We start from the raw sequence: 27,568 nt of genomic DNA, 5'->3' as shown, positions 1-27,568 counted from the left end.
TTATGGCTGAATAGTATTCCATTGTATAAATATACCACAGCTTCTTTATCCATTCATGTGTCGATGGACATTTAGGTTGTTTCCATGTCTTGGCTATTGTAAATAGTGCTGCTATGAACATTTGGGTGTATGTATATTTTTGAATTAAGGTTCCCTCTGAATATAGGCCCAGGAATGGGATTGCTGGATCATAAGGTAAGTCTATTTTTAGTTTTTTCAGGAATCTCCATACTGTTTTCCATAACGTATGTAACAAACGTAGCTGCAGCAAACTACATTCCCACCAACAGTGTAGGAGGTTCCCCTTTTCCCCACAACCTCTCCAGCATTTATTGTTTGTGAACTTTTGAATGATGGCCATTCTGACTGTTGTGAGATATACCTATTGTAGCTTTGATTTGCATTTCTGTGATAATTAGCAATAACGAGCATGTTTTCATGTGCCTATTGGCCATTTGTATGTCTTCATTGGAGAATTGCCTGTTTAGGCCTACTGCCCATTTTTGGATTAGGTTGTTTGTCTTTTTCTTATTAAGTTGTATGAGGTGTTCACATATTCTGGAAAACTGCCCTTGTCAGTCTCATCTTTTGCAAATATTTCCTCCCATTCCATATGGTTTGTTTTGCTTATGGTTTCCTTTGCTGTGCAAAGCTTATAAGCTTAATTAGGTTCCATTTGTTTATTTGTGCTTTTTTTATGGATATATATTTATATTGAAGTATAATCAATTTACAATGTTGTGTCAATTTCTGGTGTACAGCACAGTGCTTCAATCACACATGAACATACATCTATTTGTTTTCATATTCTTTTTCACCATGTTACTACAATATATTGAATATACTTCCCTGTGCTATACAGTATAAGCTTGTTGCTGATCTATTTTATAGATATATATGTAAGTTAATATCTGTGAATCTCAATATCCCAATTTATCCCTTCCTTCCCCCTTTCCCCCTGGTAACCATAAGTTTGTTTTGTATGTGTCTGAATCTGCTTCTGTTTTGTAAATAAGTTTGACTTTTTTTTAAGATTCCACATATGAATGATATCATATGGTATTTTTCCTTCTCTTTCTGGCTTACTTCACTTAGAATGAGAATCTCCGGGTCCATCCATGTTATGGCACATGGCATTATTTTATTCTCTTTTATTGCTGAGTAGTATTCTCTTGTATAAATATACCATAGCTTCTTTATCCAGTCATCTGTCATTGGATTTAGGTTGTTTCCATGTTTTGGCTATTGTAAATAGTGCTGCTATGAACATTTGGGTGTATGTATATTTTTGAATTAAGATTCCCTCTGGATATATGCCCAGGAGTGGGATTGCTGGATCATAAGGTAAGTCTGTTTTTAGTTTTTTCAGGAATCTCCATACTGTTTTCCGTAAGGTAGGTAACGAATGTAGCTGCAGCAAACTACATTCCCACCAATAGGGCAGGAGGGTCCCTTTTACCCACAACCTCTCCAACATTTATCGTTTGTGGACTTTTGAATGATGGCCATTCTGACTGTTGGGAGATGGACCTCATTGTAGCTTTGATTTGCATTTCTGTGATAATTAGCAATAGTGAGTGTGTTTTCATATGCCTATTGGCTACTTGTATGTCTTGATTGGAGAATTGCTTATTGAGGGTTACTGCCCATTTTTGGATTGGGTTGTTTGTTTTTTCTAATTAAGTTGTATGAGATGTTTACATATTCTGGAAATTAAGCCCTTGTCAGTCTCTTCTTTTGCAAATATTTTCTCCCATTCCACAGGTTGCCATTTGCTTTGCTTATGGTTTCTTTTGCATGCAAAAGCTTATGTTTAATTTGGTCCTATTTCTTTATTTGTGCTCTTTTATTAATATATTTATATTGAAGTATAGTCAATGTATAATATTGTGTCAGTTTCTTGTGTACAGCAGAATGCTTCAGTCACACATGAACATAAATATATTTGTTTTCATATTCGTCTTCACCATGTTACTACAATATATTGCATATACTTCCTTGTGGTACACAGTATAAACTTGTTTATCCATTTTATACATATATATATATTAGTTAATATCTGCAAATCTCAACATCTCAATTTATCTCTTCCTTCCACCTTTCCCTGTGGTAACCATAAGTTTGTTTTCTATGTTTGTGAGTCTGCTTCTGTTTTGTTCATAAGTTCGTTTGGTTTTTTTTTAGATTCCACATATGAGTGATATCATATATTATTCTTTTTTCTCTTTCTGGCTTACTTCACTTAGAATGAGAATCTCCAGGTCCATCCTTGTTGCTGCAAATGGCATTATTCTCTTTTATGGCTGAGTAGTATTCCATTGTATAAATATACTACAGCTTCTTTATCCATTCATGTGTCAGTGGACATTTAGCTTGTTTCCATGTCTTGCCTATTGTAAATAGTGCTGCTATAAACATTGGGGTGTATGCATATTTTTGAATTAAGGTTCCCTCTGGATATATGCCAAGGAATGGGATTGCTGGATCACAAGGTAAGTCTATTTTTAGTCTTTTCAGGAATCTCCATACTGTCTTCCATAACGTATGTAATGAATATAGCTGGTGAAACGTAGTTTTCACCAACAGTGTAGGAGGTTTCCCTTTTCCCAACAACCTCTCTGGCATTTATTGTTTGTGAACTTTTGAATGATGGCCATTCTGACTTGTGAGATGTACCTCATTGTAGCTTTGATTTGCATTTCTGTGATAATTAGCGATAATGAGTATTTTTTCATGTGCCTATTGGCCACTTGTATGTCTTCATTGGAGAATTGTGTTTTTAGCTTTACTGCCCATTTTTGTATTGGGTTGTTTGTTTTTTTCTTACTAAGTTGTATGAGATGTTTATATATTCTGGAAATTAAGCCCTTTGTGGGTCTCTTCTTTTGCAAATATTTTCTCCCATTCCGCAGGTTGCCATTTGTTTTGCTTATGGTTTCATTAGCTCTTCAGAAGCTTGTAAGTTTAATTAGGTCCCATTTATTTATTTGTGCATTTATTTCTATAGCTTGGGTAGACTGCCCTAAGAGAACTTTGCTGAGGTTTATCTCAGATAATGTATGCCTATGTTTTCTTTTAAGAGGTTTATAGTCTGATATTTAAGTCTTTAAGCCATTTTGAGTTCATTTTTGTGTATGGTGTGATGGAGTATTCTAACTTCATTCATTTACATGCAGCTGTCCAGTTATCCCAATACCATTTGTTGAGGAGACTGTCATTAATGCATTGTATGTTCTTGCTTCCTTTGTCAAATATTAATTGACCAAAAGTTTGTGGGTTTATTTCTGGGCTGTCTGTTCTGTTTCATTGATTCATATGTATATTTTTGTATGAACACCATGCTGTTTTGAGTCCTGTAGCTCTGTAGTATTGTCTGAAGTCTAGGAGGGTTATCCCTCCAGCTTCATCCTTTTTCTTCAATATTGCTTTGGCAATTCTGGGTCTTTGTTTTTCCATACAAATTTTAGGATTATTTGTTCCAGTTCTGTGATAAGTATCCTGGGTAATTTGGTAGGGATCACATTAAATCTGTAGCTTTCTTTGTGTAGTATGGCCATTTTAACAATAATAATTCTCCAGTCCAAAAGCATGGAATATCTTTCCATTTTTTTAAGTCATCTTTAATTTCTTTGGTCAATGTTTTGTAGTTTTCCATGTATAACACTTTCACTTCCTTGGTCAGGTTTATTGATAGTATTTTATTATTTTGGATACAACTTTAAAAAATGATTGTTTCTTTTCTTTTCTTTTCTGATATTTCAGTGTTATTGCAAAAATATGCAGCTGATTTCTGTGTGTTAATCTTGCATCCTGCTACCTTGCCAAATTCTTTTTTCATTTCTAGTAGTACTTGTGTGGAGCCTGTAGGGTTTTCTATATATAATATCATGATATCTACATATAAGACAATTTTCCTCTTTTCTTCCAATTTGGATCCCTTTTATTTCTTTTTCTTGTTCAATTTCTATGCCTAGGGCCTACAATACTTTATTGAATAAAAGTGGTGAGAGTGGGCATCCTTATCTTGTTCCAGATTTTAGCAGGAAGGTTTTCAACTTTTCACCATTGAGTATTATGCTGGCTTATCTTCATTATAAATAATTTTTATTATGTTGAGATATGTTTCATATGTACCCACTTTGTTTAGAGTTTTTTTTACCTTAAATGGGTGTTGAAGTTTATCAAATGCTTTTTCTGCATCTATTGATTGATATGATCATGTGATATTTGTCCTTTCTCTTGTTGATGTGTTTTATCATGTTGATTGATTTGTGTATGTTGAAGCATTCTTGTGTCCCTGGGATGAATCCAACTTGATCATGGTGTATGATCTTTTTTATGTGTTTTTTGATTATGTTTGCTAATATTTTGTTGAGGATTTTTGCATCTGTCTTCATCAACAATATTGGCCTGTAGTTTTCTTTTCTGATAGTGTCTTTATCTAGCTTTGGTATCAGAGTGGTGGTGGCTTCATACAATGAGTTTGGGAGTATTGCCTCCTCTTCTGTCTGTTGGAAGAGTTTGAGAAGGATTGGTATGAGCTTTTCTTTGTATATTTGATAGAATTCCCCAGTGAAGCCATGTGGTCCTGGACTTTTGTTTGCAGGGAGGTTTTTTATTGCTAATTCTATTTTATTTCTAGCAATTGGTCCATTCATATCTGTTTCTTCTTGATTCAGTTTTGGTGTACTGTATGTTTGTAGAAACTTGTCCATTTTTTCCAAGTTGTCCAATTTATTGCCATATAGTTGTTCAATTAGTTTCTCTTTTTTTTAATTTAAATTTTGGCTCTACCACCCTCTAGATACTTTATCATGAGGAAGTATTCCCTTTTCAGAAAGTTTCTTCATGCTTAAAATAGGTATTATTACATAATACAAATTATTGTTTAAGTAAATGAAAGCCTCTGTCTCATACTGACTTACATTAGCCTAGTTTACTCCCTTCTCTCCCTATAATTATTGCTTGTGTATCCTTCCAGAGTGTATAAAACATAAATATAAGAAATTATAAGTCTGTTTTTAATTTTCTCTCCATGTCACAGTATGGTTTGTGGATTTGTTTTCATCTGTTTAAAAAGGTCTTTTAATTTTAAGATTAAAATGTTGTCACATTTCTCCTAGTAGTTTTAATGATTCATTTTGAACATATTAGTCACTGGTCCATTTGAAATTCTTTTTGGTGTGTAGTGTGAGGTGTCAATCCAGATGGCTATTCAGTTTTTCCAACAATATTTGTTAAATCATCTATTTTCCTTCAACATTTTAACTGATTTTAAATGTTATCTTTATAAAACACTAAATGCCCATTTCTTTTTCTTTTTCTATGTACTAGAATAATTTCAGTACTTCAGAATTATCTATCTTTTAAGCTTTGGTGGAAATTCCTCTTAAACCATCAGTACCTTATGGCTCTTCTATGGGTAGTTCTTTGTCAGATTCTCCTATTTTATATGGCTCTTCAAAAGGCTGCTGTTCAGCCATAATGTGCATGTACAGCTAGGTTCAGTTCTTATTCTTTGAGGCCCCTGCCATAAGAGTCTCTGGAGTGTCTGTCCTGAATATCAGTCCCTTTAGATCTTCCTCTCTCTCTCTTTTTAAATTGAAGCATGGTTGATTTACAGTGTGGTGTTTGTCTCTGGTGTACAGTGTAGTGATTCAAGTATACATTTGTATATATTCTTTTTCATTATAAGTTATTATAAGATACTGAATATCATTCCCTGTGCTATACAGTAGGACCTTATTATTTATCTGTTTTGTACATAGTAGTTTATATCTGCTGATTCCAAACTTCTAATTTATCCCTCCTCTACCCCTTCCCCTTGGGTTACCTATGTTTGTTTTCTATTTATGAGTCTGTTTCTGTTTTGTATATAAGTTCATTTGTGTCATTATTTTTCCAGATTCAACATATAAGTGATATCATATATTTGTCTTCTTCTGTCTGACTTACTTCTTTTAGTATGATAATCTCTTGATTTATCCATGCTGTTGCAAATGGCACTACTTCATTTTTTTTCACGGCTGAGAAGTATTCCATTGTATAAATACACCACAACTTCTTTATCCAGTTGTCTGTCAGTGGACATTTAGGTTGCTTCCATGATTTGGCTATTGGCTGCTATTAACATTGGGGTGCATGTATCTTTTTGAATTAGGGTTTTCTCTGGGTATATGCCTAGGAGTGGGATTGCTGGATCATATGGTAAATCTGTTTTTAGTTTTTTAATGAATCTCCACACTGTTTCCCATACATCTTTTTAATTCAATTTTAACAAATTATGCTTTCTTCAGTATTAGGTATTTTATCCCATTTTTCAAAATTTATTTGGCCATTGTTCAACAAAATCGTGTCCTAAGATTCCTTTCATTCTCTGTTTCTGTGGTTACTTCCCCGTTTAACCAATTCTTACTTTGTGTGTTTGCATTTTGTCCCTTTTTTTCTCCTTAATTAGTTTATTTGGTATTTAATCTATTTTATGTTTTTTTTTTTTTCCAATGAACCAGCTTTTGGATTCTAACTCGTGTATTTTTGTTCCTGTGTCTGTGAGTCTGTTACTTCTTTTCTTCCATCTGTTTTGTGGTTCATTTTCTATTTTCTTGAAGAAAACAGTAAATTATTTGGGAAATTTTCTTAGTATTTGCCTAAATCATTGTTTGAGTTCCATAATCATGTGACTGTTGCTGCCCAAAGGCAGACTTTACTGTAGGTGTAGTAATTGGGTGGGACAAGGCCGGGAGGCAGGCTTTCCTCTTCTGTACACAAATAGTTAAGAGAAAAGAAGACACATATTGAGATGAGTTTTAATATAAGTTTAAGCATTTTTTCCAAGAATTTAAAAACCAGTGAAGAAAATATATATATTTGAGGTTAAGAAACATGAAGAATACACTTTAGTAGTCTCCTGTGCAGTCCAGAAATAAATATTATTAAAAATATTCTTCAGCATATATCATAAATACTTACAAAATTGCAATATGTTCAAGGTACAATGAAAAGGCCAGCTTTAAGTGTTAGGGGTTTTGAGATTTGCTTTTGAATCCCCAATGTCTTCTGTACCTTCTCAAGGACCACAGGCACCAAAGAAAAATTAACCTGGGACCACAGGGAGGACACTGTACAAGTGTGCTTTGGTTTCTCATCATGGTCAGTTAAAGGAAAAATAGTGAAAAAGAAACTAGAAAAATAGAAGAAACTGGGTATTGGCAAAAGGAGATGAAAGTAGCAGCAGGGGAAAATGTAAATAGTCAAAAGGCAGGTGGGGATGAATGGTGCCCCCTGGGACAAAGAAAGGAAAGACCAAGGAGGATAAAGACAAGGAGACATAGTGGAGATGCTTAAAATAGCAGAGCAGAGAAATGAAAGTTAGGAGCAGAAAGAAAGATAAGAGATCAAAAGGAACGGGAGAAGGTGTAAGTAAGGGGAGAGACATGCTGAGAATGGGAAGTACACATGGACGGGGTTTGGGGATGGGGGAGAGAATATATGGGTCAGAGAAGGAGACAAAAGAGGCGTGGGTGCGGTTAAGACCCATAGAGTCCTGTAGGCTTTGAAGGATTCGTAAATGAGACCTCTCATCAGAGCCTACCGTTCATTACGTAAATGAGTATCATTCATCACTGATGTTTGAAAAAATGTTATCTCCTTATCCGTTTTTTCCATAGCTCATTACAGTGTCTGGAAATTACACTGAGAGTCTCTGGTTCTAACGAGAGAGCAGCTGCAACACAGCAGCCTGAGCTCCCTCTAGCAGAAGCCCCTCAGGGTAGCACAGGGTACCTCTCACAGGGTACCTCTCCCATTGCATCCTGCATGCTGTGATGCATGGGCACAGTGCCCCCCGGAGTTGTGCATATTGCCAGCTCCAGTCATGGATGAACTAATCTTTGGGTACAACAGACATGAGTGGAGTAGGGCTATAGGTCAGTGACATCAAGACTGAGGCTAGTTCAGGCCTGCTTGAACAGTCCCTACTGTCTATTAGGTGTAACAGACAGACCAGCTTTGAAAAAAGTTGTTGAGGAACAAGTTTAACCCTAAGCTATGCACTGAAAAAATGGCTGTGGCTCACTGAACATTAACTGTGGGAAATGTTGTTTCTCCCATTTGCTTGATTCTCCATCTAGTTACCAGTCCTGTAGCCCATCCCTTTTGGCATTTCTCCACCTCCTCCCACTTCCAGGTCCACAGAGTGGAATTAATGCAATTAATGAATATTTGAGTATGTTGAAGTCCTATAGTTAAAGCGCAAAGACATAATTTAAAGCCGACAGTCTGCCTCACCTTTTTCCACCTTTTAAAGATCTTCTTGAGTTAGGGTCATATCAGCAGTTCCTCATCAAGTATTCCTAGAAATCTCCATTTTATGTTGTCCAAATAGCAATGCGTAAGATGGCAAGCAGGCAAACATTTAAGGACTCCTATGGAAGACAGGGCACATTTAAGAGGTAAAAAGACAAGAAGTTTAAGATAATATGTTTCTTTATTGCCTTGGGGCACTAAAACATACTTATTTCCATGTGAAAATCTGAAAATTTACTAGTAAGGAGAAAATTGGAGCTTCTTTATTGATGAAGCATCTGCTACATCTCATGATCTATAATTTTTTTCCCAAAATATTTTTCCTCACTTGTGTTTTTAGCCTATAAAATTCTTTGAAATCAGGAGTTCTTTCTTTTATATGTTTAGAAACATATATTTTGCTCTGAATGACTTGCAGATTTGACTTCTTTCCTTTATAAATTTTTTCAAAAGATAATTCATTACTTTGCTTCTGTGTATTGAATTTCTGGGGTTTTGCTTTAAGTGAGGGAGACATACTGTTGGATACATGCTCCTTTTTGCCTCTCAGCATTTTTTTTTTAAATGAAAAAATCATTATGTTTCTTTACTATATCATAAAAGCTGCAACCAAAAAACCAGGCACAGAATACTTCTTCAAAGTACAGTTTTATCCTTTTCTCTGTCAGTAAGACTATCTTAAATTTACCTTAAGGCTGAGAATTCAGAACTCTAAATATCGAATTTTCAGAAACCAGTTGCCACATCTGTACTTCTTGGCTTCTGGGGTTTTCTTGTAAGTGTATTTTCTAAGCTTATGCCTTGAATTTCTAAAAACTCATACACAACTAATTATTTGCACACATATAAAGACTAGGGGAATATTAACTTAAAACTTTATCTCTGATTAGGATTAATTTGCTCAAAAAAATGCTATGTCAGAAAACTTGGTTTATAAGGCCAGCGCCTAGAAGAGAGTGCAGGTAAACTATGAGAATGGACAGAGAACATCTGTTGCCATTCAGGCAGGACGTTTCACATAGCTGACTTCATAAACAGGGTGATTGTCCTGAAGGCTACTGCATCTCCTCTGCAGCCTCCTTTACAAAAGGAGCAAATTCCAAGGTAGTGGAACTAGGAGTAGCTACCATTTACTAAATGGAGACAAGATGGGAAAAGGTAGGCACCACATTCCATGAGATAAGGCTTTACTGGAGAGACTAATGGTGAGCAGAAAGAGGCATGTGGTCTCCATTTCTCGTTATCTCATTGAGAGGAATGCTGAAATCTGAGGAAGCAATTGGATAGTAAACTGGGGTTTGCATTTTGAGGGACGACACACTGCCTGACTGCTATTCAACCTTCTTGTAATGTAAGGGTGAAAACTGCCTTCTCAAGGAAGAAATAAACATTTTGAGCTCAGTTGCCAAGTCATCTGAGGTTGAGCATCAGCTGGATGGGGAAGCTAGAAATAAATGCCAGATGCTCAGGACTTGGAGCCCTTGGGACGTTCCTACTAGTTGTAGTCAGAGGCCATTGGGCTCCTTGGAGAGTTGGGTTTACAAAATGGGAGACTCTTCGGACTCCTAGTTCTAGCCAGCAGGTTGCCAGGCAAGTCAAGATGAATCTCCAGTGTTTGTCACCCTGCATGAGTGCATTTTAAAAACAAGCACTACACTTAGATGTAGATGTGATTATTTTATCAACTTTATAGATTTTATGTATCTATAAAATCTGCCTTTTGTAGATCTTAATACTGACAGGTTCGGTAATTTGCCCAAGAGTTGACAGCCATTAAGTGCTAGTGTTTGAACTTGAATGCATTCTGACTCCAGAGTCTGCTGTGCTGATTTCTTTCCTCTCATGTGAACTTCATCTGATGGCTCAGCCTTGAGCAGTTGTTAAAAAACTTATCTTCAAGTCATAAAGAACAGGTTTTTTTTTTATAAGTATTATTTTCAATTTTTGTATCTTGATTTTGATTAAGAAACATTTTTTTTTTTCCTGAGCCCTGTATCTCTCTAGTTAGTATTGGAAATCTATATCAAGGAAGAGGCACTTTGCATTTAGTATGATTTTGGCTAAAGCCAATGGAGCAAAAAAATATAATATATAACATATATATTTAAATATACATATATAATACAGAAAATATATGGCTAATATATAAATAGATGTATATATTACATATAAAATACACATATTATATGTTATATGTGTGCATGTGTATATTTAGAAAGAGAAATTTTAAAAAGGAGAGTTCCAAAGGATTCTTAAATAAAATGCCTTAAACACACCTATTTGTTCTGTTTCATGCAGGAAAAAAAGTTCATGCCTCCTTTACAGAATATCAAGTATGTTTATCTTATAGCTTTTTTGTCTGATTGATTTAGAGTAAGTGACTTAACTTCTTTGAGCCTTAGGCTAATCTTTAAAAATGTAAAAGTCGTACATCCCTCTCAGTCCTGAGGTTAGAGTCAAAAAATGTAGGTAAGGAGCCTGGACATGTTAGTTCCTTTTCCTTTTGTTCTATAATTTAGTAGATTTTCTAAAATATTTATTTTCTTCACAGTATAATATTTATTTCTTAACTTAATAAAGTTGTGATAAATAATAAGTGGAAAATTTACATTTTTGTGCCCCATTTTTCCTTTTTTGTTTTAAGTCATGATTGCTACTAGCAGCATTTCAAAGAGAACATACACTTTCATGATGATTTCCTTCTTAGTTATGTTTTCTTCCCTTCTTGTTTCTAGTTACTGAATTAGAATGCAATTCAGTCCTGGTTCTATGTCACGCATGCATTTCGAGGGTGTTGTGTCCTGACCCATTATGGAAGAGTAAAGCTTGGAATGTTGATTGTTAACATGGCTGATCATAATTTTCACTTGAAGAGAGAGAGAAAACCTGATTGAATTTTCAGAGATGGGCTCCTATTTTTGGAACCTTTGTGCAATATTTTATTATTAAACTGTTGGTTAGATAATCATTGGTTAGATCAGTCATTTAACGTGTTAAAACTTCTAGAGGCTGAAGTGGTATTGGAAGTGAAGTCCAATTGCCAGTGAGAGAACTGTGCTTAATATACACCCACCTCCAGTACGCAACTTAGTTTATGTGTGATCAGTCCCCATCTTTCTTAATATTGTCTCCTCTCCTCTCCTGCCTTTCCAGTGGAGTCTTGGTCTGAACAGGAATTTTAGGTATCATCAATGGGGCCATAGCTTAAGCTGCCACTTTCACTGCAGTGGCTTTATGCTTATAAGACAGGTGTCTGGCTTCAACACAATCATGAACCCTAGGAGTTCTCTACTCACAGTAAATAACATGATGCAGAATCTTAAAAATGGCACAGGTTTTAAAATGAATGGAGTGAGATGTAAAAACGTTCTATGTTTCGAATACAGATCAACTAGAATCAGAATGACAGCTCTATGGGAAGGCAAAAGTTGTGCAACAGAAAACAAAAACAAAATCTCCATTTTTTTGTGTGTTTTGTATTTCATATTCACTTTGCTTTTTCAAAGAAAAGAGCAATGTATTTTGGCTTGTGATGAAATGCACTTGCAGTGGTTGACAAGTGTTTATTACCTGCCTTAATTAGAATGTAAACTGGATATGACAATCAAATTGAAATCGTCTCCCCGCTTTCTAGGTTCTCAGAAAATATGAAGTCAATCAGTTAAAGGGCTTAATCTCTCCCTATTTCTAAATGTCCCCTTGATAGGATCAAGTACTTGATCAGGCGAATGAATCTGAAAACCTTAGTACCCAGGGCAGGTGCTTTATGTCCACCTGTCAGAGCAAATGTTGCTACCCAATTAACCAGGCCTTCCTGGGCTGTCTCTTGGTATGGATTTAAAAGGTAGAGAGAAAACAACTCCTAGTACAGGCAGTGTATTCCTTCAGTAAGCATTAACTATACGCCTCTCTTTGCAGGCACTGTGTTAGGCACAAGGAATACAAAGACAAGTAAACCATGCTTAAAAGGGTAATTAACTATCTCTTGCTCTAAACTGCTGCTTGTGCCCCCAGAATATCAATTTTCCACCATGAAGACATTTGGGGCTCCGCACCCATAGTTTTCTGTTTTTTCATATATTCATTTATTCAATACAATTTAATGCCTGACCTATTTTAGGCATTTAATAAATGATTATTGAATAACTAATGCTAAGCAGAGGGGCACAGGGTGTGCAAAGCTCCCCCTGGTGCAATAAATCATGAAACATTTGAGGAGCTACGAGAATAGTGCTGTAGCTGGGTCACTTCCCACAGGGGAATGAAGCTGGAGAATTGGTCAGAGTTTTCAACTTTATCTTAGAAGCCACAAGAAGGCATTGAATGTGTGTTATGTGGTGGAGTGAGGAGTGGTGATTGTGTGTGGTATGTGTTGGAGGTTGTGATATGATCATGGTTGTGATGAACCTTGGGTAGGTCACTTAACTGCTCAAAATCTTAAATGTCTTTGTCTATAAAATGGGGTAATGATGGCAGTTTTCTTGTTGGGTGCTTATGAGAAATCAATGAAGCAGTCAACTAAAAGTACTTATGGTACCTGGCACAGAGTAAGCACAAAGGTGTTTATTATTATTGTATTAATAAACATATGGTAGTATAATTATACATGTTATATAATAAATATGTTGCTGTATTATTGATCAATATAATACTTTAATTATTATTATATATCATGATTTTCACTGTTGCCATCGCTGACTTCGTTCTGTTGGGAAAGCACATAGAATGCAATTGCAATATAGATGTGCAAGATTGGCAGCAATAGAAATGGAAAGGAGGCAGATGGATTTGCGTAAGATTTAGAAGGAAAAGCAATAGAATTTGTTGATGATTAGACTGGAGACAGTGACAAGAGGTGTGGGGAGGAAAATGTCTTTTCCAGGTTGAGCAATTTGTCAGAGTGGTGCGATTCACTGACACATGGAGTGATCAGGGAGAATAAGGTGTGGTTGGGGGTAGGGGCAGATGCTGAATTTGAAGTAGTGCTGTGAGTTCTTTAAGTGGAGAGGTCAAGTAGGCAGTGAGTTTCACAGCTGTGTTATTCAGGAACAAAGTCTAGGCTCAGTCACTGAATGAGAGTGATGACTAATGTCATGGGCATAAGCAACACTGCTTTGGTAAAGCACTTCACATGAGAAGAGAGGCAGACCTGGGGTGGAATTTTGAGGAATACCACCATTATTTTCTGGAAGGAAAAGGGTGATAGCAAAATAAACAGCAAACCAAACCTCAGGTATAGCCAGGGAGGTTGGAGAAAATCCAGAATTTAGAACAACTTGAGAAAAATCTATGAAAAATTGTGATATACTAATTACTATATAGTATACTTAAAAAAATTTTGAGTATATGGAGCTGTTGATTTCAAGGATCGACAAGGGAGAATTTCCAAAATAATGTACCCACGCAGTGACAGAGTCTCCCTCTTTGAGAACCTCTGAGCAGCACTTTCTGCTCACTACACAATCAGTGTAAGTGAGGCGAGAAGAGAACTGCGGAGTTGTCGATATATGATGTAACTTCCAAAGACCTTGCAGTCCCCACCTAATGAAAAAAAAAGTGAAGTGCCAAACCAATGCACGGAGCTTTCTAAGCTCGTAGAGAAGGTGCAGCGGTCAGGAAGGGCAGTAATACAGTCTATAATATGTGTATCTGTGTACACACAGCAGAAATGGATTTCTGTCTGCTGATGAAATATTTGCATGTATCAAAATACCAAGAAATTATGAAGGTAGATTACCACTTGGAAGAAAATCTTAGTGGACTTTCTGTTTACTTCATAGGCTTATAGGCTTTTTCAAATTTTTGTGTCTTTTCAATTTTTTTTTAAAGATAAGATGTGTTAATGCTATACTTACGTCATTAGCAACAGCACAGTGTGTCTTTTCTCTCGGTTTATCCAGTAAACAATGCTCAAAGATACACAATTAGGAGATTCAGTTCTCCCCATAAACTTTTAGGTCCCACATTTCATGTCCTCCGTTTTCACTGGAGAAGGTGAAACTCAGCCCAAACAAGTTAACCAGACTGTGAAAGTGTTCATGCCAAGGACTGCAGTGAAATCAGAGGCCTCCGAATAGGCCCCTGCTGTCCTGCAGTGTGGGACCCCCGGTGGGGAGAGCCAGGGGCGTGATGCAAGGAGGGCGTGATGCAGGATTCAATCAGGAGAATGAGAGATGGTGCCATGAATGTGTGAAAACTGTGTGACACATCTGTTGCATGCATGTCTTCATTATCTCCAAACTGCCTTACTGCTACGTTTGTAGAATTCCTGCCTTTGTTTATAAATTGGGTGTGTGCTGCATATGTTTTTCTTCCCTAAACTTAATTTTCACCTTATAAATTCCCTTTCCGTTTCTTTTTTCTTTCATCTTCCACTTCCTTCTTAAAAGGGTACATCTATAGCCAACACTAATCATGTCTCCTATCTTTAATAAATTGTCGGATCCATTTGTCATTCCAAACAGCTCCCACGTTGAAGCCAGCTCTGTCACTGTAATATAAGATCAGTAATTGCTAAGCATCCATCATACCTGAAGTGATAACGTCATTAAATTCTCTGCTATAGTTCACTAACCTGAGTCTTGTCGAACTAGAACTAATGTCGGATGGTCCCCTTTCTGTTTCTATTTTTTTGTTTTTTCCTTAACTACATCAAGCTAGTTAAAGGAAAAAGCCTATCTTTAACATTGCAATTTTACTAAACCATTTATACAAGCAAACCAGTATTGTCACCCAGCTGGCTGACAGATCAACCACCATAGTGACATCTAGCATGGAGAGCTTGTGATAAGTGAATCATAGGAAAAAAAATGTCGCATGTAATACTTTCACCAGCTTCTTTTCTTGCTGAACTATAAATAGCACAGGTGGCAGCCAGCAGTGAGGTTCAGGAGCCCCCCACTAAAGGCCAAGCATTTAGAAAAGATTTGACATACTCATCCTCACAAATTCCCAAATGCCTCTGGGTCTTTCTCTTATAATGTTCACCCTCTGTTCACAGATAAAATATGGGAAGGACAGTAAACAGTGAATTCCATTTGGCACTCAGACAGCGCACCTGACAGCACCAGATCTGGTTTGGAGAGAGGAGCTGGGACGGGACACATGGGCTCAGACAGGGTCATTCATCCCCCCTGGGAACAAGGTCCAGCGCCTCTTTTTAAATATCTGCATCATATTGGCCTCTGAGGCATTTTAGTCACATGTGATTTGGATTAACCCAGGCTGCCTGCTTCCCAGCTTTATTTTCAGCATCTCAGTGGATCACAGCAGGGGCGGTGCAGGTGGAGGAGGTGCGGGAGCAGCAGCAGAAGCAGCTGAATGGGCCTGGGCGTCTTGAGTCTACCAGCAAGGCGCTCTGCTTCCTTTCAGAAGCTCCCAACACTTCTCAGTTCCCCCCAGCTGTCCTCAGTCATCACAGAGCACTTTGCTGTCACACAGACGTCTAAACACAGCTAGCCAAAAGATCAACCACATGTTAAGCATACTGATATCGAGCAGGGAGAGAGGATGTGACAAGTGCATGCAGAGAAAAGAAAAAGTCGAATAAAATTGTACACAAGTTCCCTCTTCCCCCTTTCCTGCTCCATTCAAACTACTCTATTGATAATCCCAACGTCAGGAAAATCTCTAAATTCGTGATGCTAGATTATCCGTCGGCACTGGCCCAGATTGGAATGGTGAGCAGTAGTGTTACTGTAAAACCTTTCACTCCTGCTCAGGAAGCAGTCCCTTTAGCCTTCTGTTTCCGAGTTTGGTTGCCACTAGGGCAGACATACTCAGGAGTAAAAGTGATAGGCCCGCACTGGAAGATATGAAAGAGCAGCATATAATTATTTGGGGGGAGGATATACAGACAGAACACTCTATGTTTAGGTAAGAATATACTTAAAGAAACGGAAGCGCTAAAAGAGCTCTCAAGAAGGCACTTTCGTTCTCTCCTTTCGACAGTCAGGGATGCCTCTAACCTAACGGTGACTCGGGTTGTTGGAAATGGAGATTGTTCTGTGTTCACGTGCTCTGTTGCTGAGCAAGCCTCACTGTCAGAAAGCCGTTCCGTATCTCTCCCTTTTAATTGTGGCTCTATGTTACTGCATGAATGAGAACTGGACAAGAGGGCGGTGACTTTGATTGACGCTGACGGCCAAAGTGGGCAGTTCAGACCCCTGAACTTCCCTTTAGGACATGAATGATCCTGTTTGCTGTCTTGGTGAGTCACAACAGAGGGGTAACCCGCATACTTTCCCTCCAGTGTGTGGACAGTCACCCTTAATACTGCTTTCTTAGACCACTTGTGTTTAGATTCTATCGGCAACTAAAATGATGAGGGGTAAAACTGATCATAAAATATATTATTATTTTCAAGTTTAAGTCGATATTTTAAATAACTAGGCAGCAATCTGAGGGAAAAACAGGCTTGTACCGGAACCAAAACCACCACCACCACAACAATATAAGGTTGGTGAGAAAAAATCGGTCAATTTAATATCCACTGGTGTCTGTAAGGTGTGATAGAAAGTGCACTTCTAGTCCTTTTGTGTAACTGGGACCACCACAAGTTACTATGGTTGGCACTGTTTTGGGAGGAAACAAGTTACCATCAGGGAGTCGAGGGTGAAACCAGCCCAGGACAAAAAGCATCTTCTGTATTTTAATGATAAGGACAGTCAAGTCTGATCTGATCATGCAAGTAGGCAGCATTGTCGCACCAAGCGGGTCTTTCCACCTCTCATTTTTGGGTTCCTCATTATCACTTCCCTCCCCCTGCTCAAACACTTTAGTGGAATAACAAAGAGAATGGTTTTTCGGTAATTATGTGACTCTAAGCATGCCTGTTCGAGAGCATCTGGGTGTACCACAGACCTATTGTTTCTTCCATATTTGAAAAGCTTCCATAGTTTTCATAGAGAGAATTTTCAATTCTAATGGTTGAAACAGACTCTTTTCTAAGGGCACATGGACAGAAAGTGACTAAAATTTTCTTAAGTTTCTTGAGGTAAAATCTATGGAAATTCTTGAATGAAAATTAGTGCCTACTCATATTTATGTGGCAGTTTTTCTATTGTCTTCGATGGTACAGCTGTGTTCTCCCCTACCCCGGCATCAACATCTCTTTTTGAAAGTCCAGCATTTTAAACTTACAAGGAAGCATTTTTCCTCTGCTCAAAAATCTGTATTAAAATGTGCTCTATTTTTTTTTTTTTTCTGATTGGTCTTCTGTAGCTCTGCATCTCAAAGTAAAGTTTTAATAGAGGATAGTAAACTGTCCATATAAGATGAAAACTAGTTTAAAAGTCCACAACAATTAAAATGGCACCATCTAAAGTCACTTTTATATCTTGCCTTGTGAAAGAGTATAGGCAGAGGGCGCGGTGAGCGCAAAACCCAGAGAAAGGAAAGGACTCACCAGGTGTGGTAACTAAAGGTGGTCAGTGTGGCTGCAGAGTAGTGAGTTCGGGGACAGTGGGAGGAGGTGAAGTTGTCATTGAGGCCAGACCTTACAGGGCTGTAAGTCCAGATAAGGAATTCCAGTTTTATTCTAGTGCAAAGGAGAGTCATTGGAAGGTTTTAACCAGAGGAGTAACAAAGCCAGTTTACTCTGAGAACAGATTATGGTCTGAAGGTGAAGGCTGAATCAAACTGACATTTCTCCTGCTCCTTTTATCTTCTTTTCAAGGTTTATAACTGGTCTTGAAAACGACTTAGGTTTATACTCAATGTCTATTGAAAATTCCATTGTTGGGACCTATTCCTCCCAATCACTGACTAGGATTTCAGTTTGCATGTATAGCTGTATTATTCGGCTATGGTGTCAGCCCCTGGTGACTGCAGAAATTCGCTGGTAAACCATTTCTGGCCTGATGAGGGCAACATTTGATCAATTCATTCAGTGGAATTGGAATAACGATAAGAATAGAATAGTATTTATGAAACGATCTGATATTTTTAAATTATGATAAACCTGAAAGGTCAGACTCTGGAAATTGGTCTTTAATTTTAGGTATTTTGCTTTAATGTAGATATTTGCATGCATTTAATTTGTTTAAAAATCATACATGTACACACTCTGTAGGGAGTTTATAGCAAAAGCAAAATAAAACACACATATATATACATACATACAAACCAAAAAAATTGGAAATAATTTACATCCTAGACCCTTTTATGTGTTTCCACCTGTGATGCTCGCCATGCTGACAGTGACATTACATCGTGCACTGCTGTGGCAGTCATCTCTTCTGTATCACATTTCAAGCAATAAGCAAGGAAAATTCCTATTTTGATAGTGATTTCACTTCTAAAGGTTATTTTATATTATACTTTTTATACTTCAGCTCTCAGACTATTCTACTAGCTGTAGAATAATTCAGTACACCTCTGTTAAAAACAGAACTGAATTAAACAAAATTTACTTCCCTACAACAGTCTCGGTGCAGATTAGACCTAAGCCAGTTGGTTAAATATGGTAGCTCTCTTTTCCCATCCTGATGGTGCTCATTTCCCACAACCACCTCTTAGGTATTTTGTTAGCTCCAACAAGTGATTTTTGAGATGTTAGTTTACAATGTCTTATGGGGCTTTTTCTTTCCAACACTTACTGAAAATTTCATGGAGGCCCCAAAGCTATTGACCCTACAGAATGAATTTTTAATGGGGAAAATTCCAGGAATAGAGCCAAGTCATGAGGGGCTGTTTGGGATCTGGAAGGCCTTTCTTTCCCTAAATTACATCCACCATGAGAATTCCTGTGCTACATTCATCCTAAGGCTACACCTGCCTGAAATAAACTTCTCTCTTGAAAGTTATCCTATAACTTTGTAATGGAGGCACTCAAAAGTTTTTGTCCTTGATTATACTTAAAATGTCTTCATAATTCCCTCTTCAGGGTTCTGTAACATCGCAAGGATAAAGGAGTACGTGGTTAATTATACTAAGACTAATTAGTATTTACATTCTGCTTTTCTCTCGCAATACCTTTACAAACAGAAGCTAATTAATTAGATGTCAATATTTTATCTTCAAAGAGTTTAATGCTTTAATTATGATTTATTTTTAGCTCAAGTGCTTCTTCAGCATTTTTATTTGAGGCAGCAGAGGACAACAGAAGGTAGTTACTTTTCTGTTCCATTGTAAGCAAGTAAAAGGTGTTTGGGGTGACTTATCACACCCATTTGTGCATTTGAGACCCTGGAAACAGTGGGAAGAATGTCTCCTTCTTTAGGGGGAATTAAGTAGGGTACAATGAGTAAATTTATTCCAGAAATAAAATGCATATTTCTATAAAACAGATGAAGAAAGATTTGCAAACAAAGCACACATTCCATATCTTGCATTTTGACCAGTTGATAAGGATTTAGAAAAGTGGTCAAAGTTGTTTGCACTGTGAAAGAACTATTTATATGTCTAGAAATCCTTACATTGTCACAGCATCATTTATCTGGAAGTTTCAGCTCCGCATGTGGCCTTTTCAGCCCCTTGATGGGGCTTGAGTCTGCTGTCCTCAAGGTTAAATATAGTTTGTACTCTAGCCTACCCTTTGTCCTTCGAAGTACTCTTTGTGCCTATTTGGTGTCATAATCCCCTAGTTGTTGCGTTTTTCTTAGATTATTGTCTATTTTCTCTTTTATTTTTCCTTCCTTCTATTTACTTTGTCTCTTTTTTTTTTTTTTAGCCTTTTAAGGTGGAAACTTCGATCCTTGATTTTAAAAACTCTTTTCCAAGAAATGTCTTAAAAGCTACAAATTTCCTCTATATTTGTGTTTGAGATGAGGTGTTACGTTTTTATTATAACTTACTGCAAAGTATTTTCTTCTTGTTCTTGTGATTTCTTCTTTGAATCATGGGTATTTAGAACTATGCTTTTTAATTTCCAAATATGTGGAGAGTTTATAACTATCATTTTTATTCATATAAAATTTAATTCCATTGTTAACAGAGGTCACACTTTGTAAAATTTAAATTTTTAAAAATTTAATGAGACTTGGTTGAGCACTTGATCCATATTAGAGAATGCTCCAGGTGCTCTTGAAACTAGTAGAAATTTTGCAGTTGTGTGTAGTGTTCTATAAATGACAAATTTGGTCAAAGACGTTAGTAATATAATTAGAATCTTCCTTTTCTTTACTAAATTTTTTCACTATCTTTTTAGTTCTATCTATTGAGAGAGGGGTGTAAAAACCTCCAAGTATACTTGATGATTTGGCTATATCACCATTTTATTGTAAAAGTTTGCTTTATGTTGATTAAATCTCCTGTTAAGCATACACACATTTATCATTTACATGTTTCCTGAGGAATTGACCCTTTTAATATTATGAAATATCCCTCTTTACTTCTGGTTAATTACCCTTGTCTGAAAATCTACACTGATATTATTATATCACATTATTTTCTTTTAGTGCTTACCTTTTTCATGATTTATGTGTCTGTATTTTCCCTACTCTTTTCCTTTTACCTTATCTGTTTTTTAACTTAAAATATATCTCTCATATACAACATATGGTTAGGTCCTTTTTAAAAAAAATTCTAGTTCAACATTCTTTTTCTTTTAATTGGAATCTTTCATCCATTTAAGTTTAATGTAGGAGGGAGGGTATAGCTCAGTGGTAGAGTGCATGCTTAGCATGCACGAGGTCCTGGGTTCAATCCCCAGTACCTCCATTAAAAATAAATTAACCTAATTACCTTCCCTACAAAGGTAAAACAAAAAAATAAAATAAAAACATTTAAAAAACTACATAAAAAATAAATTTAATGTAAAATATTGATATAGTTAGATTTAAAGCTACAAATTTTTCTATTTGTTTCTTATGTGCTACATCTTGCCCTCCCCTTCTCTGGTCTTCCTTTCCTGCCTTATTTTGGGTTAATGACATATGTTTTATTATTCCACTTTATACCATCTATTGGCCTTTTTGGGTCTCACTCCTATTTTATTTCACATTATTTAATGGTTGTTTAAGGTATAATATGCCTCTTCAGTGTATCGGTGTCTCAGTACTGTACCACTTCATATAGAATGGAAGGACATTGTAGAGGCCCTGGATTCTGGCAACTTCCTCTGAAGAGTTTGTTTGTTTGTTTGTTTGTTTATGGGGGGGTTAATTAGGTCTATTTATTTATTTTTACAGGAGTTACTGGGGATTGAACCCAGGACCTTGTGCATGCTAAGCATATGCTCTACCACTTGAGCTATACCCTCCCCCCTAAGAGTTTTTATTTTTGTATACAGTTCGTACGTCATCCAAGTACTGGAGAGAGGTTTATGTACAGCTTTTCTGGTTTTGTCCTTTATGGTACCCTGTTCCTGGCATTTCCTCTGTTATTTTCCAGCCACTCTGGAGCCTCAAACTCCATCCTCTGACACCTAAAGCAATACACCCAAAGGTTTCTGCTTGAGCATTAGCTATTCTGAATCTGGGAAGACTGGAGTGTGCCCTTAAGAGAAGCCTCATGATGTTTTGGTCACCCAGTTGCATTCCTCTTCTTTCAAAAGTTGAACTCCCTTCAGTTTGCCTACTTTTGGTTGCTCTCTAGTGCCTATAAATCATTGGTTTTTAAGTTTTATCCAGTTTGTCACCTTTGGGAGAGTAATTCAAATTAAACTACTGCCTTATTCCCAATACTGGAATTGGAAAAATGATTATTTTTTTTGAATATTAAGTCTCCCTTATGAAAACAGCTGAAGTAGGTTCTGAGCCACATAAGGCTTAGCAAGTCATATGATCTTGATATGCACAAACTCTGTGCTGTGAGATGATCACCCTTTTTTTTTTTTTTTAAATCAGTTCCATCATTGGCTTCTTTATTCTTATGTTGAATCAGATGATGTGGCTACAGGGAATAGTTTATTGAGTAAAGCAGACATTATTGTTTTCTTCTTGCTTTAATATGAAATTCATTTGATAAGATTAGGGAGTATAAAAGCTTCCAGATGTGGGTATACCTTATTTTATTTATACCCTACATAATTTCCCATGCTTATTTCAAGAGTCTTTAACTTAGGTTTCATAAAATAGATACATTTAAATTGTTGTTAAACACCAAAAGTACCCACTCTTCACTTATTTTCTAACTGTCCTTTGTTCTTATTGCCTCCACTGTGACTTATATGACTCTGTATCCAGGGGTTGCATACTCAACAAAGTAACGCCTGCAGGCCTAGGAAAATAACATAAATATGTAAAGCAGGCCAGCATGCAGAAACATTAGAGACCTTGAGAGAATGAAGCAGACTGAGGAAAGCATGCATTATCTAAAACAACCTTACAGGCTGTTATGATACAGGGATCCATGGGCCAGTGTTGCCAGATCTTTCACGTCTAAGAGAAGTTGAAAACATGAATTTGTATATAAAACTTCCTGATTATTAAAATATCCTTCAGGTCAAGTCAAACATGTTTGATTAGTGTCTTAGTTTGGGCTGCTATGACAGAATACCATAGAGACTGGGTGGCTTAAACAACAAACATTTATTTCTCTTGATTCTGGAAGCTGGAAAGCCCAAGATCCAGGTGCTGGAAGATTCGATGACTAGTGAGGGCCTGCTTCCTGCTTCGTAGCCAGCCGGGTTCTCACTGTGTCCCACGTGGCAGAAAGGACCAGGCCTCTTGCTAAGAGAACACATCCCATTCATGAGGGCTCTGCCCTTGTGATCTAACCACCTCTCGAAGGTCCATCTGCAAATTCCATCCCCTTGGGGATTTCAACATGTGAATTTTGGGAGGACACACACATGCAGTCCATAGCAATGAGTGTGCACAGCGCTTGTGTCTTTAATTGCTTGCTTGTTTCCACGATTGGCTCTTCTTACATTTGCTTATTCTCCCTCACTCACTTGGAACGCTCCCCCAGGCAAGTCTACCCAGATCCCATTTTCTTATGCTCAATTCATGTTTCATGTCCACACAAAGCTGCTGAGTCTTCCAGTCGCCACTGTTCATCTTCCCCTTATATGAAGTCTATATGTTTATAGTCTTAGGAAACATTTTATGACTTAATTTTACTACCTTTGTACACTGGGAGTTGTGCTTCAGTTCCCAATGTCTTTCCTTTGTTTATTCTTTAGGTTTTCAATTTTATTTTATCAATTTATTGTTGGTGTTGATACATAAGATTTTTTTCTTATTTTTTATTCTTTTTAATTTTCAATTTTGTATACAATTTTTAAAGGTTACTTTCCATTTATAGTTATTACAAAATATTGGCTATATTCCCCATATTGTACAATACATCCTTGAGCCTGTCTTTTACCCAATAGTTTGTACCTCCCAGTCTCCCACCCCTGGTAACCACAGACAGGACAGAAGACAGACTGAGTCTGTGAGTCTGCTTCTTTTTTTTTTTTTTTGTTATATTCACTAGTTTGTTGTATTTCTTAGATTTCACATATAAGTGATATTATATAGTATTTGTCTTTATCTGACTTACCTCACTTAGCATAATGCCTTCCAAGTCCATTCATGTTGCTGCAAATGGCAAGTTTTCATTTTTTATGGCTGAGTAGTAGTCCACTGTGTGTGTGTGTGTGTGTGTGTGTGTGTGTGTGTGTGTGTGTGTGTGTGTGTACATATATATATCCCATCTGCTTTATCCATTCATCTGTTGATGGACACTTAGGTTGCTTCTGTATTTTGGCAATGATACATAAGCTTTTTAAAAGTGTGAGGGAAAGTGAAATTGTAGGAGGATTATTGATTTGGAGGACCTCAGAGAGATATCCAGTCCAAATCCTTTTATTTGATAGATGAGGAAACTAAGGCCCTGTGAGGTAAAAATGATCAATCAGAAAGCTAATGGCCAGATCTCAGGAATCCAAACTTACGTGTTTCTCTTTCCACCAAAGATACTACACTCAATAGATTTAGGACAAGCTACTTCTCTATTCAGTATCAAAAGATGCATTTTTTTCTGTTTCTTCCTCTGTGTTCTTTCTTTTTCTTAGGGTGGCTGAGTGACATAGAATCATATTCTTTAGAGCCAAACAGATAAAAATATCTTTTCTCTGAAATTGGGATTATCTGATGGCTTCATCCAATCACTTAAATTTGGAAATGGGGAATATTATGTCAGCCTCTTTTGTTCATGAGATTTTGATTTTATAGTCATCTATTTTCCCTATGAGCCTGATGGACAAGAAGGTATCCTGGTTGTGAAAGAACAGAATTTATCCTATAATATGAACTACCTATTCTTTCATCAATTCTTAAGCGGAATTAAATTTTATTAAGAACATTATAGCACTGCTATAATAGACATATATTCTACTCCAGTATACATTTGCCTTTTGAACATAGTCATTATACCACATGATGGCATCCTAAATCAATTTCTAAAAGTGTAACACTTAAGTAAAAACCTAAAGCTTTGCATATATGAAACTTGCTTGTACACTTGTCTAATCCAAAACTCTAGATGAGTAACAATATTAATAAGTGCAATTCATTAAAATTATTTGCACCTTCTTTGTTCAGAGCCTGATACAAAAAAGTAGCTCTTTTTAATGAAATAAAACTGCATTCACTATCATTTTGAATTGCTAAAGAGCTTAAATATTGTATACTATAGGTAAATTTAATATACTCACCTAATTTTTAGCACATGAAGAATGAAAATCTTCCTACAATGAACTACAAAATAAAACTATCAAAATGATTAAAAGTTTTAAGCAAAACCTCCAAGTTTCCAATAGCAGTTTGTGTGTAAAAAATTTTTTGTTGTATATTTGTGGTTTTGAGTGCAATTTTACTTAAAAAAAAAATCACAGAATTAAGTTTCAGATAACCATATCTAACTTGAAAAATAATGCCAAAAGGATAGCTCCCTCTGTGCTTGAAAAGTTTAAGTTCTCTTTTATCTTTGTTGACATTATACTTACAACTCACTATTTCTTTACTAGCAAAAAGAACATGCATTTGTCCTTTTTAAAAATTTAACAAGTATTTATTTCCTCCAGTTGATACTTAATAAGAGTCATCACTCTTCCAAAAAGACCACATCACTTTTACTTTGGTGCTAGTAAATATAATGGTTACAAATGTGGCATTAAGTTAATGACGTTCATTTTATTTATTCTCATAGTATTTCAACAATGTATTTATTTCCCAGAGTTAAGTATTTTATTTAATTTTATATTGCATTTATTACTATAATGGTTATACTAATAAATATTTTGGCCTCATCTAGATTTTTGAGTTGGAAAATTATATTTTTGTATCTGCAAAGCCTTATTTTTTATTTCAGCATTTCCTTCATACAAGGTAGGATATTTAGGCTAAATGTAATTTTTATTTAATCAATATGTGCATTTTTATTTTGTTCTTTCAACCAAATGAGATAATCTCTGGGGCATTAATCTTATTTGATACGAGCAGTGTTTGTGTTTTATTGCATGTGGAATTAACTGGGAGAACATTTAAAAATCCTAATGTCAAGGCCATATTCCAGTTCGAGCAGAGGTTAACTCCAGATATCACTATTTTTTAAAACCCTTTAAGTGGTTTCAGTTTGCATCCAAATTTGAGAACCAGTGGAATAGATGATAGACGTGTGTTGACATTATATAAGATAAGCCTCACCTAGTTTAAACCACAGATCTCTCTGTCACTTTTGCTATGATCGTTGAAATTCCTTAGCTTTTCTAAGCTTTAAATTTTAAATATAATATTTGATATGTGAAAAAATAATGTGCAATGTAAGTGTAAGTTATGAAGTTTAATTAAAATACTAAATATCCATGGGCCTCCTGTATAACTTCAAATCTAAGCATTATGATGTGTGCTTCTTATTCACAGTCCCATCCACCTGCCTGACCTCACAGGTCACCACTGTCCTGAATTTTGTATTTATCCTTCACTTGTTTTTGTGAAAATATTTATAACATGCATATGTTTCCATAATATAATTTAGCTTGATTTTATGATTTATAAAAAATTTCCTTACAATATGTAGTATTTAGGACTGGTTAATTTTTTGTTCAATATTATAGTTCACGGATCCACTCATGTTTTTTGTAACTACAGTAATTCATTTATTTTCACAGAAGTATAGTATTTTCATTGTGGGAATATGCCATCATATAATTTTCAATGTTTCTGTCAATAAGCTTTCAGGATTTCTTCTTTTTAATTTTTGTTATTGCAAACAAAGCTGCTATGAACGTTTTTTACTGGCTCCTGGTGCACATGTGGTACTGTTTTTCTGGGATATAACTAGGAGAGGGATTGCTGGGTCATAGGATATGTGCATGTGTAATTTTCAAGATAATACTCTTTCCCTCCCTGCTCCCCAAGTGGTTGTACTGATTTGTACTCTCACCAGTAGTTGTAAGACTCCCCACTGGTTCACATTCTCACCAACACTTACTACTATCAGATTTCTTTATTTTGGGCAATCTACTGGATGAACAGTTCACTGTAGTAATTTTAAATGGGTTTAATTTTAATTTATCTTTATATATTTATTTCTATTGGATAACCTCTTCTGAAATGGCTATTCTTGTCCTTTGTGATACTCAGTTTCCCCTCTATGAACACACTATAGCATTTCATTTAATTAGGGCTTTCCAAATAATTCTCAAAAAGTTTTGGAATTTCCTGTCTAAATATTACTTCATCTTTTGTTGGATTTAATTCTAGAATGTTTTTAGCATTATGAATATTTTTATAAACATTTATTGTGAAAAATTTGACATATAGAAAAGTAAGAGAATGATACAATTAACCCTCTTTTATACAAGCTCTAGCCTCAACAACCCTTAATTATGGTAAGTCTTGTGTTATGTATCATTCCACCCATTCTTTTCCACCAACCCCAGATTATTTTGAGGCAAAACTCTTACATCATATTATTTTATTTCTAACTAATAAGTGGTGGCTTTAAAATTTTTTTTAAAGAAAAATTATGTCTCCTAATAGTTACAAGTGTATAGGAATAAATATGTTTGGCTATAACTATTTTATACCTAGCCAATTTTCTAAACTGTCTCAATAATATCTCTCTCTATAGTGTTTTCTGTGAAATTTATAACTAATGAGATTTTTAAAACTTTCCTTTCAGATCCTTAGAGATTTATTTGTTTTTGTTTTGACTCACTGCACTTTTAGATGCTACATTAAATTTTGAATAGAAGCAGTAGTAGTGTCTTGTTTCCAAATTTAATGGAACTGTTTTGAAACTCTCACCATTAGGATGATAGTTGCTATAAGTTTTTGGTAAATATGATTTCTGAAAATACAAAACAATCTTTAATTCATAGTTAACTATG

At 36.0% G+C, this 27,568-nt stretch overlaps 1 protein-coding gene across 7 annotated transcripts in view; it reads left to right on the top strand.

Annotated features, from left to right (window-relative positions):
• Positions 1–27,568, top strand: part of TMEM232 (transmembrane protein 232) — a 197,443-nt gene that overhangs the window by 102,676 nt on the left and 67,199 nt on the right. The gene's annotated exons all lie outside the window — the stretch shown is intronic.

Source organism: Camelus bactrianus, chromosome 3, assembly GCF_048773025.1.
Source record: "Camelus bactrianus isolate YW-2024 breed Bactrian camel chromosome 3, ASM4877302v1, whole genome shotgun sequence".
In the NCBI taxonomy this organism is placed as follows: Eukaryota; Metazoa; Chordata; class Mammalia; order Artiodactyla; family Camelidae; genus Camelus; species Camelus bactrianus.
The sequence above is the reverse complement of the archived record's forward strand: the minus strand, read 5'-3'. Positions and strand labels throughout refer to the sequence as shown.